Here is a 16,676-nt window from a genome sequence, read left to right as displayed (position 1 = left end):
CTGCCTGCCTGCCTGCCTGCCTGCTTGCCTACCTGCCACTGAGCCGACTCCTGCTCTACCCGTGATATCGGTTACTTCAATAAAAAGTTGATTCTTCCCTTACCTGGTTGTGCCGTCTGCTTTTGGGTTCGTTCCTGATACGTGACACTTTAAGTCATATTTTTACATTACAGACGTGACTTCTTGGACAGCAAAAGCGATAGGATGTGATGGAGTTTGTCATAAGATGAAAGTGGTGAAACAAGCTGACAACAGAAAGAAGAAGGTCGGCGGCCAACTCATCTATGAAAAAGCTGCAAGACTCAAGCTCGACGGCTTACGGCCATACCAGCCTGATAACGCCCGATCTCGAAAGCTAAAGCAAGGTCGGGCCCGTCTAGTACCTGGATGGGAGACCGCCTGGGAATACCAGGTGCTGTAAGCCTTTTATTCCGCCTTACGATCATCTCAAAGTACTTTGATTTTTTTTTTACTGAATTCCAATTGAAAAATCTGACGTATAGGTGAAACCAGACAAACATTTGGGTCAGAAACCAGTAAAAAGTCTTCTCAATGGCTGTATCGTAGTTAGCTTTATGTCACAGACTCTCGCCCTCGACATCAAAGCGTTCGCGGTCACAGCCTCTCGCCCTTGACATCAAAGCGTTTGCCCCTGACACCTGCTGACCCCCCCTGTCACAGCCTCTCTCCCTGGACTTGCCTTGACATCAAAGCGTTCGCTGTCACAGCCTCTCGCCCTTGACATCAACGCGATCATCACCCTTAAAAAGCCTCCACTGTGGTCCAGTCTTGGCTGGAACGTCGCCTTTCATGGACTTCTGCCTGCTTGCCTGCCTGCTTGCCTACCTGCCACTGAGCCGACTCCTGCTCTACCCGTGAGATCGGTTACTTCAATAAAGACTTGATTCTCCCTTACCTGGTTGTCCCGTCTGCTTTTGGGTTCGTTCCTGATACGTGACACTTAAGTCATATTTTTAAATTACAAACGTGACTCCTTGGACAGCAAAAGCGATAGGATGTGATGGAGTTTGTCATAAGATGAAAGTGGGGAAACAAGCTGACAACAGAAAGAAGAAGGTCGGCGGCCAACTCATCTATGAAAAAGCTGCAAGACTCAAGCTCGACGGCTTACGGCCATACCAGCCTGATAACGCCCGATCTCGGAAGCTAAAGCAAGGTCGGGCCTGGTTAGTACCTGGATGGGAGACTGCCTGGGAATACCAGGTGCTGTAAGCCTTTTATTCCGCCCTACGATCATCTCAAAGTACTTTGATTTTCTTTTACTGAATTCCAATTGAAAAATCTGACGTATAGGTGAAACCAGACAAACATTTGGGTCAGAAACCAGTAAAAAGTCTTCTCAATGGCTGTATCTTAGTTTGCTTTATGTAACAGCCTCTCGCCCTCGACATCAAAGCGTTCGCGGTCACAGCCTCTCGCCCTTGACATCAAAGCGTTTGCCCCTGACACCTGCTGACCCCCGCTGTCACAGCCTCTCTCCCTGGACTTGCCTTGACATCAAAGCGTTCGCTGTCACAGCCTTTCGCCCTTGACATCAAAGCGTACGCCCCTGACACCAGCTGGCCATCAAAGCAGTCAGCCGCTCTCCCTTGACATCAACGCGATCATCACCCTTAAAAAGCCTCCACTGTGGTCCAGTCTTGGCTGGAACGACGCCTTTCATGGACTTCTGCCTGCCTGCCTGCCTGCCTGCCTGCCTGCTTGCCTACCTGCCACTGAGCCGAGTCCTGCTCTACCCGTGAGATCGGTTACTTCAATAAAGACTTGATTCTCCCTTACCTGGTTGTCCCGTCTGCTTTTGGGTTCGTTCCTGATACGTGACACTTTAAGTCATATTTTTAAATTACAAACGTGACTCCTTGGACAGCAAAAGCGATAGGATGTGATGGAGTTCGTCATAAGATGAAAGTGGGGAAACAAGCTGACAACAGAAAGAAGAAGGTCGGCGGCCAACTCATCTATGAAAAAGCTGCAAGACTCAAGCTCGACGGCTTACGGCCATACCAGCCTGATAACTTCCGGGTTGGCGTGGTGGCGGCGGAGCGGACGAAAAAGACATTAAATCGACGGGGAAACGAGAGCAGTCTCTGAAAATCACGTTTCTAACTCCCCCCCAGCAGCTTTCTGCTGCACGGGGGAAACTTTTGTGGCTTTAGAAGCACGAAAATGGCACAGACGGCAAGGACACTCGGACCGGACAAGACTTACGACGACGGGCAGACGGACAAACAAAATGGAGGTATAGCGGCGGAAACAAAGAAGCCCCAGCAGGACGCGAATCCGACTGAGGCAGAAAGCGTGATGGAGAAGGGGGAGAGAGGAGAATTTGTGGTGGTGGAGAGTCGAGCGGAGAAACGAAAAGAGAGACGAGGTGGAGGGGCCACAGCAATGGGGTTGGTGAAAGAGACGGCGGTCGCAGCGGAAGCGGCGGGGAGGGAGGGGGAAGGGAGAGAGATGGACAGAGACCTGGTGGTTAATGTGGACGTGGAGGGAGAAGACAAAATCTCCATGATGGAGCTTCTGCGTGCGGTTGACAACACGTGTGGGAGAGTATTGGGCTGCAGGTCGAAAAGCGACAAACGATGGGAGCTCACGATGAGTAACCCGAAAGGGAAAACAAGACTGCTGGACGGCTTCAAAATTAGAAACTCCAGAGTGGTGGCATCGGAAGTTACGAGGGACACCAGGATCGTCTCCTTTTTGAACCTTCCCCTGTATGTCACAGACAATCAAATTGTTACTAAACTGGAGCAGTGGGGCGTGGAGCCGGTGTCTCCTATCAAGCGGAGGAAGTGGGCCGGGACGGACGTTTTTGACGGGACGAGATTCCTCAAAGTCCGTTTCAATGAAAATGTCTCCTCTTTACCTTACAGCACCAAATTTGAGACGCTGGAAGGGATTGAATACTTCAGAGTGCTGCACGATAATCAATCTAAAGTTTGCAGGCTGTGCCTCCAGCCCGGACACATCCTACGGGAGTGCCCGGAGTTCAAGTGCTTCAAGTGCGGGGAGATCGGACACTACGCACGAGAATGCGCAGCCATGCCTGGAGCAGATCCCAAAGAGGAGACAGAGAGGGACACCGGCGAGGGAGTAGAGGACGGGGCAGAAGAGACGGAGACAGGAAATCATCCTGATGGCATTGCGACTGATGGCGAAGCAGAGGGGCCCCAGTCAGCTGCACGCCATGAGATGGAGGAGGAGAGCGAGGTCGAGGAGGAAGAGGAGGAGAAAAGAGGAAGCGGCGGTTTGACTGCGGCCTCTGAGAGGGTGGGGAGGATGCCGACGAGCGTCTCCACTCTGGCGCACGGGTCGCTGAGGGGTCAGGCTGTAACAACATCAGGGGACAGGAGCCGCAGCAACCAGAGGGAGGGCAGTTCGGCCAGCCTTGCGTCCTTGCCTTGCGGGCAGCCGGGGCAGAGAGGGCCTCTACACGGGCAGGGGAGTGAGAGACGACAGCCGAACCCTAAGGCTTCGGAATGGGATGGAGTTAGTAAGGGGAGGGAAGAGGGAACAAGCAGAAAGGGCAAGACTAAGAGGGGTAAATAATAATGGACTGAAAAGGGTGTGCATCATGTTTTTTGTTTGGGGATTATTTTTCTCTGTCTTTCCCACTCACCATGGTCAAAATAGCATCTTTCAACGTACGTGGACTACGTGACATGGACAAGTTCACTAAAGTCGTAAAAATGTGTGATGCAGAAATAATCTGTCTCCAAGAAACCCACTGGGACACTGACTGTGAAACTCAGTGCAAGAAAAGGTGGCCTGGATCCTACTTTTCAAGCCATGGGACTCAGCGGGCACGAGGAGTAAGCATCATGGTGAGTAGCCACATTGAGGCTGATGCCACTCTAATAGACAAAGACATTGGGGGGAGGTGGGTTAAAGTGGGCTTTGTTTTTGAAGACACTGTCTACAAATTACTGAACATTTATGCGCCCAACCACGAGGGGGACAGGTCTTCTTTCTTTCGAGAATTGAATATCATAGCTAAAGACTGTGACATCATAGTTGGGGATTTCAATGTCAAGATGAGCAGGCTTGACATTAGCGATAACGGTAGCTATAAACACGACTGTTCTAGAGCGGCCCTGAATCTGTTTATGGCCAAGAATAATTTCTGTGATTTATGGAGAACCAGAAATCCCATAACACGAGAGTACTCGAGAGTACAGCCACAAATGGACACTGTACGGCAAAGTCGGATTGATTTTTGTTTAGTCAAGAAACCGCAGATCGACCTTTTCGATACTGTGCGCTATTGTTTAAATTTCATTAGTGATCATGCCATCCTGCGTGTGGGAATGGGGGGTAAAAGGAGGGGGAGGGGGGGAGGCGTGTGGCACCTTAATGCTAGCCTGCTGAACAGAAGGGATTATGTTGAATGCATCTCTAAATTGATCTCATTTGAATGTTCACAGCCTGAGTTTGGGGAAAATATCATAGAGGGGTGGGAGAAATTAAAAGTGAGAATTAAACAAAAAAGTATTCAGTTTGCGAAAAGATTGAACTTTAAAACTAGAGAAAAAGAAAGATCATTAAGAAATACAATTGCTAAATTAAATGCACAACCGGTTGTCAATGTTGAAAGGCTTGTGAATATTCAAAATGAAATAAATGAAATTGAAAGGATAAAATGTGAAGGTGCTATAGTGAGGAGCCGTGCTCAATATGCAGTAGAAGGGGAGAAAAGTACAGCTTTTTTCCTCAACTTGGAAAAAAGGAAACAAAATCAGTGTTATTTGCAAGAAATCAAAAATAAAGAAGGTAAAGTAGTGACCAATTTCGTAGACATTCTGGAAACAGTACAAACTTTTTATAGTGACTTGTTTAAAACTGAGAGTTCAGACATACAAGCTACAAATGACATATTGGAAGAGATGACTGCTAAATTAAATGATGAGGATAAATCAGCGTGTGAACAGGAAATAACTGAGGAAGATATAGAGTGTGCAATAAATCAAATGATGTCAAATAAAAGCCCAGGTAGTGATGGGTTGACGGCAAACTTCTATAAAGCTTTCTGCAACACGCTCAAACCAACACTACTGAAATTGTATAAAACAATGGAAAAAGAACAGAAGGTACCGGAGTCAATGACTCTAGGCTTGATCACTTTAATTTTTAAGAAAGGGGAGAAGAATAAACTAACAAATTATAGGCCCATTACTCTGTTGAACAATGACTACAAAATACTAATGAAAATATTGGCAAACAGAGTCAAACAAATATTACATACAATAATAGAAGCCACCCAGGCTTATAGTGTGCCAGGGAGAGAAGTCACTGACACAGTACGCACCATAAGAGATGTGGTGGAGTATTTAAAAGAGACAGATCAAGCAGGTGTCCTTCTGGCCATTGACTTCAATAAAGCCTTTGACCGAGTAGAGCATCAATTTATGTTTAATGTACTGGAGAAGGTAGGTTTTGGAGACAGATTTCTAACTTGGGTAAAATTATTATATAGCAAAGCTACAGGTAAGGTCAAATGCAACGGTGCAACCACTGATGCGTTTCCTCTGGAAAGGTCGGTCAGACAAGGCTGTCCACTATCCTCAATCCTGTACACAATAATAGCAGAGCCACTAGGAATTCTATTAAAACAAGACAAGGGTATTAGAGGTATTGAGTTACCAGGGGGAGGATCCTGTGTCGTCCAGCAATTTGCTGATGACACCACCCTAACAGTAAAGGACATGGCAAGCATAGAGAGAGCAATGGCAGTAATAAACATGTACGGTCGAGCCTCTGGCTCCCGCATAAATGTAGGTAAGTCAGAAATCATGTTCATTAACATGGCTGAGCCTCAGCAGGAGACCACACCTTTTAAAATACAAAGCAAGCATATAAAAATTCTAGGTACCTACATCGGTAAAGATGTAGTGGCAGCTCGTGATCTGTCATGGACGGAAATTATTAGTAAAATAGAAAAATGTCTAAATTATTGGAAACTGAGAGACCTAAAACTCAAAGGTAGAGTAGTGGTTCTAAACAACTTAATATTGTCAAAACTAAACTATACATTAGCAGTTATAGAACTACCCTTATGGGTATTAAACAGAATAAATGAAATTACAACCAATTTTTTGTGGAGGGCAAAAGTAAGTAAAATAGCACGAAAAACATTAATAAGTAAGTACAGAGAGGGAGGACTTCAATTAGTAGATATAGAAAGCAAAAAAAGGGCGTTCAGGATCAAAACTGTGCAAAAATATCTGTGTGACTCCACAGCCCACGGCTGGAAAAGCCTGATGGCTTACTTCATAAACAAGGTATTTCACATAGGCGATTTTGTGCTGCTGATGCAACTAAAGCGACCGATGATGGCGGGGCTTCCAGGTTTCTATAGAGAAGTCCTGTCCGCTCACGCGGAATTTCTAAAGCATATAGACTATGCATGTGACTCGGTAAACGTCATCAGAGAAATGCCAATCTTTCTAAATAAGAAAATTCAAAAGACAGGTAAGCTTCTATGTAATAATGACATGTTAACAGCAGGTTTGGTCCAGTTGAAGGACGTCATGTATGAACTGATGCCGGGTTTTCTCCCCCCCCCAAGCCATATATGACAGTATAAAGGAGATAAACTATGAGGCCAAAATTACGGAGACAACAAGCTATTATAACGACTTAAAGGAAAGCATCCCAAAAGAATGGCGGACAACCATAGAGCGGAGAGTGGTACAGAACAGAGAGGGGAAGCTCCCAGCCATGTTGGTGGAGCAAGGAGGAGAGTGGAGGAGTATACACAGGTTGACAAGCAAACAGATCTATGGAAAGTTTCTGGCACAGGCGTCGCAACGTCCGACCTCTCTGCCGTTCTGGGGCAAAGTTATGCCCAATTTGAATGTGGGACAAATCTGGGGACAATGGAGGGTGAGAGGGAACAGCATTGAGGCAGAAGACAACGACTACAAAATCCGACACAACAAAGTGTTCACTAACGTTATTCTGCACCAATTTGACAAGGGGGTCGGCAGGGAGTGCGACGTCTGTGGCCTGCTGCCTGAAACACTATTGCACATGTACCGCCACTGCTCGGAGCTGGCGAGCTTCTTTGAAACCCTGAAAAAGTGCTTAGTCAACAAACTGGGATTAATTTGGGACAGCGGGGATTCGTGGGATGTATTCTTTGTGTTTGGAGTGTGGGAGAAGAGCAGGGTGAAGAACGCAGCGCTGTGCAAATTCCTCTTAAGTCACGCCCGGTGGGCCGTCAAATCACGTCGGAACATTGCGCACTTTGAACGCAGAATCATCCCGGTTTGGAACATTTTCAAAAACATGGTCAAAAAACAAACACATTACAGACTGACGCACGGCGATGCGGACTTCACCCGGCTCTTCATCAGAGACAGCCATCTCCTCTCCCTCAACAGGAGGGGGGAGATTGTGTGGAACTGGTGAGGGAGGGAGGGAGGGAGGGGAGGAAAAAGTCTGAAATGATGTGAACGGAAAATGATGATTATTGGAAGTGTAAATATAAACAGAGTTAAAGACGCGTTACGGTTTTCTTTGAACTTTCTCTGTTATGTTTTATTGAAGTTAAGGGGAGGATGGGATCATTCTGTTTAATGTGGAATGTGTGTCATTTAAAATCTCAAAGTGGTGTTTTAATGTCACTTTCTTTTAAAAACACAGTCTAAGGTTTGTTCAAAAGGGCTGATTTGTTTCATTTTCTGTTCTGATTCCAAAGCGCTGATTTAAGTTGATGATTTGGAAAGCATGGCTTTATTTTATGTATAAAGAGAGACGGATACTATCTTGTGTAAGCGAAACAAAGTGTAAAACAAATGTAACAATGTGGAATTGATGGACAATACATGCAATCAAAAATGTATTTTTGTTCCCAAAAATATATTTTCATAATAAAAGACAAAAAAAAAAAAAAAAAAATAACGCCCGATCTCGTCCGATCTCGGAAGCTAAAGCAGGGTCGGGCCTGGTTAGTACCTGGATGGGAGACCGCCTGGGAATACCAGGTGCTGTAAGCCTTTTATTCCGCTCTACGATCATCTCAAAGTGCGTCGATTTTCTTTTACTGAATTCCAATTGAAAAGTGTGACGTATAGGTAAAACCAGACAAACATTTGGGTCAAAAACCAGTAAAAAGTCTTCTCAATGGCTGTATCTTAGTTAGCTTTATGTCACAGCCTCTCTTCTTCGACATCAAAGCGTTCGCGGTCACAGCCTCTCGCCCTTGACATCAAAGCGTTTGCTCCTGACACCTGCTGACCCCCCCTGTCACAGCCTCTCTCCCTGGACTTGCCTTGACATCAAAGCGTTCGCTGTCACAGCCTCTCGTCCTTGACATCAACGCGATCATCACCCTTAAAAAGCCTCCACTGTGGTCCAGTCTTGGCTGGAACGTCGCCTTTCATGGACTTCTGCCTGCCTGCCTGCCTGCCTGCTTGCCTACCTGCCACTGAGCCGACTCCTGCTCTACCCGTGAGATCGGTTACTTCAATAAAGACTTGATTCTCCCTTACCTGGTTGTCCCGTCTGCTTTTGGGTTCCTTCCTGATACGTTACACTTTAAGTCATATTTTTAAATTACAAACGTGACTCCTTGGACAGCAAAAGCGATAGGATGTGATGGAGTTTGTCATAAGATCAAATTGGGGAAACAAGCTGCCAACAGAAAGAAGAAGTTCGGCGGCCAACTCATCTATGAAAAAGCTGCAAGACTCAAGCTTGACGGCTTACGGCCATACCAGCCTGATAACGCCCGATCTCGTCCGATCTCGGAAGCTAAAGTAAGGTCCGGCCTGGTTAGTACCTGGATGGGAGACCGCCTGGGAATACCAGGTGCTGTAAGCCTTTTATTCCGCCCTACGATCATCTCAAAGTACTTTGATTTTCTTTTACTGAATTCCAATTGAAAAATCTGACGTATAGGTGAAACCAGACAAACATTTGGGTCAGAAACCAGTAAAAAGTCTTCTCAATTTCTGTATCTTAGTTAGCTTTATGTCACAGCCTCTCGCCCTCGACATCAAAGCGTTCGCGGTCACAGCCTCTCGCCCTTGACATCAAAGCGTTTGCCCCTGACACCTGCTGACCCCCCCTGTCAGAGCCTCTCTCCCTGGACTTGCCTTGACAACTAAGCGTTCGCTGTCACAGCCTCTCGCCCTTGACATCAACGCGATCATCACCCTTAAAAAGCCTCCACTATGGTCCAGTCTTGGCTGGAACGTCGCCTTTCATGGACTTCTGCCTGCCTGCCTGCTTGCCTACCTGCCACTGAGCCGACTCCTGCTCTACCCGTGAGATCGGTTACTTCAATAAAAAGTTGATTCTTCCCTTACCTGGTTGTGCCGTCTGCTTTTGGGTTCGCTCCTGATACGTGACACTTTAAGTCATATTTTTACATTACAAACGTGACTTCTTGGACAGCAAAAGCGATAGGATGTGATGGAGTTTGTCATAAGATGAAAGTGGTGAAACAAGCTGACAACAGAAACAAGAAGGTCGGCGGCCAACTCATCTATGAAAAAGCTGCAAGACTCAAGCTTGACGGCTTACGGCCATACCAGCCTGATATCGCCCGATCTCGGAAGCTAAAGTAAGGTCGGGCCTGGTTAGTACCTGGATGGGAGACCGCCTGGGAATACCAGGTGCTGTAAGCCTTTTATTCCGCCCTACGATCATCTCAAAGTACTTTGATTTTCTTTTACTGAATTCCAATTGAAAAATCTGACGTATAGGTGAAACCAGACAAACATTTGGGTCAGAAACCAGTAAAAAGTCTTCTCAATGGCTGTATCTTAGTTAGCTTTATGTCACAGCCTCTCGCCCTCGACATCAAAGCGTTCGCGGTCACAGCCTCTCGCCCTTGACATCAAAGCGTTTGCCCCTGACACCTGCTGACCCCCCCTGTCACAGCCTCTCTCCCTGGACTTGCCTTGACATCTAAGCGTTCGCTGTCACAGCCTCTCGCCCTTGACATCAACGCGATCATCACCCTTAAAAAGCCTCCACTATGGTCCAGTCTTGGCTGGAACGTCGCCTTTCATGGACTTCTGCCTGCTTGCCTGCCTGCTTGCCTACCTGCCACTGAGCCGACTCCTGCTCTACCCGTGAGATCGGTTACTTCAATAACGACTTGATTCTCCCTTACCTGGTTGTCCCGTCTGATTTTGGGTTCGTTCCTGATACGTGACACTTTAAGTCATATTTTTAAATTACAAACGTGACTCCTTGGACAGCAAAAGCGATAGGATGTGATGGAGTTTGTCATAAGATGAAAGTGGGGAAACAAGCTGCCAACAGAAAGAAGAAGGTCGGCGGCCAAATCATCTATGAAAAAGCTGCAAGACTCAAGCTCGACGGCTTACGGCCATACCAGCCTGATAACTTCCGGGTTGGCGTGGTGGCGGCGGAGCGGACGAAAAAGACATTAAATCGACGGGGAAACGAGAGCAGTCTCTGAAAATCACGTTTCTAACTCCCCCCCAGCAGCTTTCTGCTGCACGGGGGAAACTTTTGTGGCTTTAGAAGCACGAAAATGGCACAGACGGCAAGGACACTCGGACCGGACAAGACTTACGACGACGGGCAGACGGACAAACAAAATGGAGGTATAGCGGCGGAAACAAAGAAGCCCCAGCAGGACGCGAATCCGACTGAGGCAGAAAGCGTGATGGAGAAGGGGGAGAGAGGAGAATTTGTGGTGGTGGAGAGTCGAGCGGAGAAACGAAAAGAGAGACGAGGTGGAGGGGCCACAGCAATGGGGTTGGTGAAAGAGACGGCGGTCGCAGCGGAAGCGGCGGGGAGGGAGGGGGAAGGGAGAGAGATGGACAGAGACCTGGTGGTTAATGTGGACGTGGAGGGAGAAGACAAAATCTCCATGATGGAGCTTCTGCGTGCGGTTGACAACACGTGTGGGAGAGTATTGGGCTGCAGGTCGAAAAGCGACAAACGATGGGAGCTCACGATGAGTAACCCGAAAGGGAAAACAAGACTGCTGGACGGCTTCAAGATTAGAAACTCCAGAGTGGTGGCATCGGAAGTTACGAGGGACACCAGGATCGTCTCCTTTTTGAACCTTCCCCTGTATGTCACAGACAATCAAATTGTTACTAAACTGGAGCAGTGGGGCGTGGAGCCGGTGTCTCCTATCAAGCGGAGGAAGTGGGCCGGGACGGACGTTTTTGACGGGACGAGATTCCTCAAAGTCCGTTTCAATGAAAATGTCTCCTCTTTACCTTACAGCACCAAATTTGAGACGCTGGAAGGGATTGAATACTTCAGAGTGCTGCACGATAATCAATCTAAAGTTTGCAGGCTGTGCCTCCAGCCCGGACACATCCTACGGGAGTGCCCGGAGTTCAAGTGCTTCAAGTGCGGGGAGATCGGACACTACGCACGAGAATGCGCAGCCATGCCTGGAGCAGATCCCAAAGAGGAGACAGAGAGGGACACCGGCGAGGGAGTGGAGGACGGGGCAGAAGAGACGGAGACAGGAAATCATCCTGATGGCATTGCGACTGATGGCGAAGCAGAGGGGCCCCAGTCAGCTGCACGCCATGAGATGGAGGAGGAGAGCGAGGTCGAGGAGGAAGAGGAGGAGAAAAGAGGAAGCGGCGGTTTGACTGCGGCCTCTGAGAGGGTGGGGAGGATGCCGACGAGCGTCTCCACTCTGGCGCACGGGTCGCTGAGGGGTCAGGCTGTAACAACATCAGGGGACAGGAGCCGCAGCAACCAGAGGGAGGGCAGTTCGGCCAGCCTTGCGTCCTTGCCTTGCGGGCAGCCGGGGCAGAGAGGGCCTCTACACGGGCAGGGGAGTGAGAGACGACAGCCGAACCCTAAGGCTTCGGAATGGGATGGAGTTAGTAAGGGGAGGGAAGAGGGAACAAGCAGAAAGGGCAAGACTAAGAGGGGTAAATAATAATGGACTGAAAAGGGTGTGCATCATGTTTTTTGTTTGGGGATTATTTTTCTCTGTCTTTCCCACTCACCATGGTCAAAATAGCATCATTCAACGTACGTGGACTACGTGACATGGACAAGTTCACTAAAGTCGTAAAAATGTGTGATGCAGAAATAATCTGTCTCCAAGAAACCCACTGGGACACTGACTGTGAAACTCAGTGCAAGAAAAGGTGGCCTGGATCCTACTTTTCAAGCCATGGGACTCAGCGGGCACGAGGAGTAAGCATCATGGTGAGTAGCCACATTGAGGCTGATGCCACTCTAATAGACAAAGACATTGGGGGGAGGTGGGTTAAAGTGGGCTTTGTTTTTGAAGACACTGTCTACAAATTACTGAACATTTATGCGCCCAACCACGAGGGGGACAGGTCTTCTTTCTTTCGAGAATTGAATATCATAGCTAAAGACTGTGACATCATAGTTGGGGATTTCAATGTCAAGATGAGCAGGCTTGACATTAGCGATAACGGTAGCTATAAACACGACTGTTCTAGAGCGGCCCTGAATCTGTTTATGGCCAAGAATAATTTCTGTGATTTATGGAGAACCAGAAATCCCATAACACGAGAGTACTCGAGAGTACAGCCACAAATGGACACTGTACGGCAAAGTCGGATTGATTTTTGTTTAGTCAAGAAACCGCAGATCGACCTTTTCGATACTGTGCGCTATTGTTTAAATTTCATTAGTGATCATGCCATCCTGCGTGTGGGAATGGGGGGTAAAAGGAGGGGGAGGGGGGGGAGGCGTGTGGCACCTTAATGCTAGCCTGCTGAACAGAAGGGATTATGTTGAATGCATCTCTAAATTGATCTCATTTGAATGTTCACAGCCTGAGTTTGGGGAAAATATCATAGAGGGGTGGGAGAAATTAAAAGTGAGAATTAAACAAAAAAGTATTCAGTTTGCGAAAAGATTGAACTTTAAAACTAGAGAAAAAGAAAGATCATTAAGAAATACAATTGCTAAATTAAATGCACAACCGGTTGTCAATGTTGAAAGGCTTGTGAATATTCAAAATGAAATAAATGAAATTGAAAGGATAAAATGTGAAGGTGCTATAGTGAGGAGCCGTGCTCAATATGCAGTAGAAGGGGAGAAAAGTACAGCTTTTTTCCTCAACTTGGAAAAAAGGAAACAAAATCAGTGTTATTTGCAAGAAATCAAAAATAAAGAAGGTAAAGTAGTGACCAATTTCGTAGACATTCTGGAAACAGTACAAACTTTTTATAGTGACTTGTTTAAAACTGAGAGTTCAGACATACAAGCTACAAATGACATATTGGAAGAGATGACTGCTAAATTAAATGATGAGGATAAATCAGCGTGTGAACAGGAAATAACTGAGGAAGATATAGAGTGTGCAATAAATCAAATGATGTCAAATAAAAGCCCAGGTAGTGATGGGTTGACGGCAAACTTCTATAAAGCTTTCTGCAACACGCTCAAACCAACACTACTGAAATTGTATAAAACAATGGAAAAAGAACAGAAGGTACCGGAGTCAATGACTCTAGGCTTGATCACTTTAATTTTTAAGAAAGGGGAGAAGAATAAACTAACAAATTATAGGCCCATTACTCTGTTGAACAATGACTACAAAATACTAATGAAAATATTGGCAAACAGAGTCAAACAAATATTACATACAATAATAGAAGCCACCCAGGCTTATAGTGTGCCAGGGAGAGAAGTCACTGACACAGTACGCACCATAAGAGATGTGGTGGAGTATTTAAAAGAGACAGATCAAGCAGGTGTCCTTCTGGCCATTGACTTCAATAAAGCCGTTGACCGAGTAGAGCATCAATTTATGTTTAATGTACTGGAGAAGGTAGGTTTTGGAGACAGATTTCTAACTTGGGTAAAATTATTATATAGCAAAGCTACAGGTAAGGTCAAATGCAACGGTGCAACCACTGATGCGTTTCCTCTGGAAAGGTCGGTCAGACAAGGCTGTCCACTATCCTCAATCCTGTACACAGTAATAGCAGAGCCACTAGGAATTCTATTAAAACAAGACAAGGGTATTAGAGGTATTGAGTTACCAGGGGGAGGATCCTGTGTCGTCCAGCAATTTGCTGATGACACCACCCTAACAGTAAAGGACATGGCAAGCATAGAGAGAGCAATGGCAGTAATAAACATGTACGGTCGAGCCTCTGGCTCCCGCATAAATGTAGGTAAGTCAGAAATCATGTTCATTAACATGGCTGAGCCTCAGCAGGAGACCACACCTTTTAAAATACAAAGCAAGCATATAAAAATTCTAGGTACCTACATCGGTAAAGATGTAGTGGCAGCTCGTGATCTGTCATGGACGGAAATTATTAGTAAAATAGAAAAATGTCTAAATTATTGGAAACTGAGAGACCTAAAACTCAAAGGTAGAGTAGTGGTTCTAAACAACTTAATATTGTCAAAACTAAACTATACATTAGCAGTTATAGAACTACCCTTATGGGTATTAAACAGAATAAATGAAATTATAACCAATTTTTTGTGGAGGGCAAAAGTAAGTAAAATAGCACGAAAAACATTAATAAGTAAGTACAGAGAGGGAGGACTTCAATTAGTAGATATAGAAAGCAAAAAAAGGGCGTTCAGGATCAAAACTGTGCAAAAATATCTGTGTGACTCCACAGCCCACGGCTGGAAAAGCCTGATGGCTTACTTCATAAACAAGGTATTTCACATAGGCGATTTTGTGCTGCTGATGCAACTAAAGCGACCGATGATGGCGGGGCTTCCAGGTTTCTATAGAGAAGTCCTGTCCGCTCACGCGGAATTTCTAAAGCATATAGACTATGCATGTGACTCGGTAAACGTCATCAGAGAAATGCCAATCTTTCTAAATAAGAAAATTCAAAAGACAGGTAAGCTTCTATGTAATAATGACATGTTAACAGCAGGTTTGGTCCAGTTGAAGGACGTCATGTATGAACTGATGCCGGGTTTTCTCCCCCCCCAAGCCATATATGACAGTATAAAGGAGATAAACTATGAGGCCAAAATTACGGAGACAACAAGCTATTATAACGACTTAAAGGAAAGCATCCCAAAAGAATGGCGGACAACCATAGAGCGGAGAGTGGTACAGAACAGAGAGGGGAAGCTCCCAGCCATGTTGGTGGAGCAAGGAGGAGAGTGGAGGAGTATACACAGGTTGACAAGCAAACAGATCTATGGAAAGTTTCTGGCACAGGCGTCGCAACGTCCGACCTCTCTGCCGTTCTGGGGCAAAGTTATGCCCAATTTGAATGTGGGACAAATCTGGGGACAATGGAGGGTGAGAGGGAACAGCATTGAGGCAGAAGACAACGACTACAAAATCCGACACAACAAAGTGTTCACTAACGTTATTCTGCACCAGTTTGACAAGGGGGTCGGCAGGGAGTGCGACGTCTGTGGCCTGCTGCCTGAAACACTATTGCACATGTACCGCCACTGCTCGGAGCTGGCGAGCTTCTTTGAAACCCTGAAAAAGTGCTTAGTCAACAAACTGGGATTAATTTGGGACAGCGGGGATTCGTGGGATGTATTCTTTGTGTTTGGAGTGTGGGAGAAGAGCAGGGTGAAGAACGCAGCGCTGTGCAAATTCCTCTTAAGTCACGCCCGGTGGGCCGTCAAATCACGTCGGAACATTGCGCACTTTGAACGCAGAATCATCCCGGTTTGGAACATTTTCAAAAACATGGTCAAAAAACAAACACATTACAGACTGACGCACGGCGATGCGGACTTCACCCGGCTCTTCATCAGAGACAGCCATCTCCTCTCCCTCAACAGGAGGGGGGAGATTGTGTGGAACTGGTGAGGGAGGGAGGGAGGGGAGGAAAAAGTCTGAAATGATGTGAACGGAAAATGATGATTATTGGAAGTGTAAATATAAACAGAGTAAAAGACGCGTTACGGTTTTCTTTTAACTTTCTCTGTTATGTTTTATTGAAGTTAAGGGGAGGATGGGATCATTCTGTTTAATGTGGAATGTGTGTCATTTAAAATCTCAAAGTGGTGTTTTAATGTCACTTTCTTTTAAAAACACAGTCTAAGGTTTGTTCAAAAGGGCTGATTTGTTTCATTTTCTGTTCTGATTCCAAAGCGCTGATTTAAGTTGATGATTTGGAAAGCATGGCTTTATTTTATGTATAAAGAGAGACGGATACTATCTTGTGTAAGCGAAACAAAGTGTAAAACAAATGTAACAATGTGGAATTGATGGACAATACATGCAATCAAAAATGTATTTTTGTTCCCAAAAATATATTTTCATAATAAAAGACAAAAAAAAAAAAAATATCGCCCGATCTCGTCCGATCTCGGAAGCTAAAGTAAGGTCGGGCCTGGTTAGTACCTGGATGGGAGACCGCCTGGGAATACCAGGTGCTGTAAGCCTTTTATTCCGCCCTACGATCATCTCAAAGTACTTTGATTTTCTTTTACGGAATTCCAATTGAAAAATCTGACGTATAGGTGAAACCAGACAAACATTTGGGTCAGAAACCAGTAAAAAGTCTTCTCAATGGCTGTATCTTAGTTAGCTTTATGTCACAGCCTCTCGCCCTCGACATCAAAGCGTTCGCGGTCACAGCCTCTCGCCCTTGACATCAAAGCGTTTGCCCCTGACACCTGCTGACCCCCCCTGTCACAGCCTCTCTCCCTGGACTTGCCTTGACATCTAAGCGTTCGCTGTCACAGCCTCTCGCCCTTGACATCAA

General features: G+C 46.1%; 4 pseudogenes; all 4 read left to right on the top strand.

Moving 5' to 3' along the window:
• Positions 1-314: 314 nt before the first annotated feature.
• On the top strand, positions 315-424 carry LOC130129377 (5S ribosomal RNA; annotated as a pseudogene).
• Positions 425-1,126: 702 nt separating this feature from the next.
• On the top strand, positions 1,127-1,236 carry LOC130129330 (5S ribosomal RNA; annotated as a pseudogene).
• A 7,488-nt stretch (positions 1,237-8,724) lies between these two features.
• On the top strand, positions 8,725-8,844 carry LOC130129265 (5S ribosomal RNA; annotated as a pseudogene).
• A 699-nt stretch (positions 8,845-9,543) lies between these two features.
• On the top strand, positions 9,544-9,653 carry LOC130129353 (5S ribosomal RNA; annotated as a pseudogene).
• Positions 9,654-16,676: the final 7,023 nt, after the last annotated feature.

This window comes from Lampris incognitus, chromosome 18, assembly GCF_029633865.1.
Source record: "Lampris incognitus isolate fLamInc1 chromosome 18, fLamInc1.hap2, whole genome shotgun sequence".
NCBI lineage: Eukaryota > Metazoa > Chordata > Actinopteri > Lampriformes > Lampridae > Lampris > Lampris incognitus.
The sequence above is the reverse complement of the archived record's forward strand: the minus strand, read 5'-3'. Positions and strand labels throughout refer to the sequence as shown.